General features: G+C 38.3%; 1 protein-coding gene across 1 annotated transcript in view; it reads right to left on the bottom strand.

The window, feature by feature from the left end:
* CNGB3 (cyclic nucleotide gated channel subunit beta 3) overlaps positions 1–4,007 on the bottom strand; it is a 237,372-nt gene that overhangs the window by 55,589 nt on the left and 177,776 nt on the right. The gene's annotated exons all lie outside the window — the stretch shown is intronic.

Genomic DNA, 4,007 nt, shown 5'->3' with positions numbered 1-4,007 from the left:
TCACAGCTTTCTTTGCCTACAGTACTGGCCCCACACTCCACAGCTTTAACTGACCTTTTTAGATTCATCTTTTGGAGTCTGTGGGTTGGGCCGATGGTTATGCATTTGGCTGCTAACTAAAAAGTTGGAAGTTCATGTCCACCCAAAGGGGCCTCAGAAGAAGTACCTGGTGATCTGCTTTCCAAAGATTACAGCCTTGACCATCCCACGGAGCCCAGTTCTACTCTGCACCTGTAGGTTTTCGTGAGTTGGAATCAACTTGACGGCAATTGCTTTGTTTTCTTTGGTCACCATCCTTATGCGCCTATTGCAAAGGATCTCTTCTCTTTGTTCTGTGAACAGGTCATGCTTTTCCACATCTGTGAGCTTCTGCCGAGGCATCTCCACCTTCTCACTTGGTAGACTCTGGTATAAGTTTCCTTGGGATGCCATGACAAAGTACCACAGACTGAGTGGCTTAAAACAACTGCAATATATTCTCTCAGTTCTGGAGGCCAGAAGTCTAAATCCAGTATGTTGACAGGGCCATGCTCTTTCTGAAAGCTCTAGAGACAGGTCCTTCTTTGTCTCTTCCAGTTTCTGTTTACCCCAGGTATTCCTTAGTTTGGGGCATTTTTACTTCCATCTCTGCTTCTATCTTCACAAGGCTGCCTTCTATCTGCATCTATGTCTGTGTCTCTTCTCTTCTTTTAATAAGGACACCAGTCATTTTGGCTTATGGCCCACTCTATTCCAGTATAACCTCACATTAACTGGTAACATCTTCCAAGACTCTATTTCCAGAAAAGGTTATGTTTTCAGTACTATAGGTTAGAACTTCAACATCTCTTTTTGGAGGATACAGTTTAACCCAAAACAACTCCTAAGTGTTCCTCTAGGCACATACACCTCAAAAGTTACCTGCTTTGCACATTCTTACCCAGCTACCCTGGATACATAGGCAGCTGTCAGTGAACTTGATTCCAAAGAAACACAAAGATCAGCTGGGTATAACTTATGAGATAAAGATGTAAGATCACTAGGTAGCCTATTTCCTTCCTAAAGAAATCACAAATTTGTATAAACTGCCAAGACTGTACCCACAAAATAAATTTTGAAAGATTTCTTACCTACTTATTTTCTACTCCACTTGGCTTTAGAAGAAAAATAACTTTTTCATTTAACAGAAATATAAATGGAAATGGGTTCTTTCTGGAAGGCACTGCATCTTTCATGGAAATGTCAGGAAAGAATGAATCTAAGCTTATATACAACGTTAGCAAAATGTGAAGAGTTAACCTTTTTTTCCAATCAGATGTTGCTAATTTTATGGATTTCCAAAAATATATGTAAAAAGCAAAAGGAAAAACTATGAGGCTGAAAGCTGTAACTTCCCAAATCAGAGATAATCCCATAAAGGTCAATGGTATGTAATTCAAAGCATTTTTTTTCTTTAGAAAAGAGCTAATTTTCACTTACACTCAATTAAACTAGTTATTAATGTATGAAGAGTTTTGTAACCTTTTAAAACACTGTAAGATAATTTAGCCTGGTGGTTTTCATATATTTGACCATAACCTACAGTGAGACATACATTGTGCCCAGTACATACATAAATATATATATGTATGTGTATTTAAAAATAAAGAATAGAAATTTCATAAGATAATAACTGTTGTTGTTAGGTGCAGTCCGATTGGTTCTGACTCATAGCAACCCCGTGTACAACAGAACAAAACACTGCTTGGTCCTGCATCATTCACACAAAATTCCTATCTTTGCTTATGTGAGAAAGAGCTCTGGTGGTGCAGTGGTTAAGGCATTTGGTTGCTAACCAGAATGTTGGCCATTCAAACCCACTAGCCGTTCCATGAAAGGAAGATGAGGTAATCTACTTCCATAAAGATTTATATAGCTTTGGAAACTCTATGGATTGCTATGAGTTGGAATCGACTTGAAGGCAGTAGGTTTGTTTGTTTTGTTTGTGTTTATGTAAAAGGAAAACCTACATTTTCATTTTTTAAAAATTTTTATTGTGATTTGGCTGGAAATGTACAGAGCAAATTCATCTTCTACACAACAGTTGACATACACTTTGTCTCATTCCATTGACTGGAATTTCCCACAATGCAACAACTCTCCTCCCACTTCGTTTCCATAGCCACCTCTTCTGTGTGTCCTTCCCTCCCACGCACTCTTGTCCCCCTGAGCTGTCTCCCTGTGCATACACAGCTCTTCTATTCTCCCATGACTGATCTCTCCAAGGAGTGTATCTACCTAATATAAATAAATGTTCAGTTCATATGCCTATCTTTTGTTTGACTGGAAGCCACAGGAGTAGGTTCAATTCCAGACCTTAAGGGCAGCTAGGGGCCATAGTCTCAGCGGTTTCACCAGGCTCTATCAGACCTGGTCCTTTTTTTTTTAATATGATTTTGAGTTTTGTTCCACGTTGGGAAAACCTATATTTTGTTCTCTATTTTCATCACTGGTTATACCTCACCTAATTGAATTCCTGATCCTTCCATGGATTACACACTGCAGTTTGAAAACGACTTATCTAGATTTCTTCCAATGAAGGAATCCGTTTTGCAGTTTTTTTTTGATAGCAGGCCATAAGTCTTTACTTGGACACATTTTGGGATGTTTTTACTTCACTGTTGTTGTTGTTGTTGTTTGCCAACCAGTTGGACCCAACTCATAGCGACCCCTCCTTGGGTTTCTGAGGCAGTATCACTATGGAAGTAGATTGCCCAACCTTCTTTCCGAGGAGTGGCTGATGGGTTTGAACTGCCAGCCTTCTGGTTATCAAGTGCCTTAGGCACTATGCTACCAGAGCTCACTAGGAGCTTCCATTTTGGGAGAACTCCCATTAGAAATTGGAAATTGAGCTGAAACTCAATTCTTATGAGTCATCTCCAACTCATGGCAACCCTATGTATAACAGAATGAAATGTTGCTAGGTCCTGTGCCATTTTCACAATTCTTAGTTTGCTCACGTCCATTTTTATGGCCACTGTATATTGGAAAGGGTCTTTCTTGTTGTGTGGAGAATAGACCTTGGGAAGCAAGTGTGAGGCTGTATGAAATTTATTCTAATGGTCTGGAGAGATGATAGTGACTGGACCTGGGATAGTAGCACTAGAATTGTTGAGAAATGGCCAACAGGGCTCTAGGGAGCTCATCATCCAACGCTCTATCAGACAATATTCTATTGTGATCCACTGAGTTTTTACTGGCTTTTCTTTCTAGTCCGTCTTAGTCTTGGAAGCTCTGCTGAAACTGCCATGGATGCCTCTGGCATTTGGAATACTGATAGTATAGCTTCCAGCATCATAGCACCAATCAAGTCACCATTGTACAACAAATTGACAGATGGTGATGGTGATAAATGTATACACTTGTGTGACTTTCCTAGCAAGACACAAAATTATTTTATTTATCTCACAATGTTCCTTCATGCCTTGTCCCAGTCAATATCACCTTCCCCACTTCCCACCAGAAACAATTGTTGATCTTATTTCTATCATTCTAGAACAATCTTATAAGACTATCCTTTTATTAGCTCTTTGGACTACTATTCCACCCTACTTCATTCCCTGGCCTGGAAGATACTCTTATTCATTGAGGTCCTTCTTAAAACTGATTATTTGCAACTTGATATAGCAATCCAGATGTAGTTTAAAAAACCAAGAAAACCAATATTATGTTAAAATTTAGAGCAGTCTCATATATAGCTGTTGACTTATATGGAGTTTGAAGTCAACTAAAATTCTCAGGTCTGAAAGAAAATAATTATTATAAAACTAATTATTGGTCATTTAGTATTTGTCATATTTTAATCTTTACTGAAGTTCAGAATTCTACTTTTTTGCTTGAGATTAGTTTTGTTCGTTTTGCTTATTGTTTCATGGTATTGAGAGCTAATTTACTATTTTGTATTCTAATACATTAACTATTCCTTTTCTTCTTTGTGTCATCTGCTAATTCAAAAATCACCTTTTATGTCTTCATCAAAATCTTTTTTT

This window comes from Orycteropus afer, unplaced genomic scaffold, assembly GCF_000298275.1.
Source record: "Orycteropus afer afer isolate SDZICR_OR568_19922 unplaced genomic scaffold, OryAfe1.0 scaffold00769, whole genome shotgun sequence".
Classification (NCBI taxonomy): Eukaryota; Metazoa; Chordata; class Mammalia; order Tubulidentata; family Orycteropodidae; genus Orycteropus; species Orycteropus afer.
Note: the sequence above shows the minus strand (reverse complement) of the source record. Positions and strands in the feature narration are given on the sequence as shown.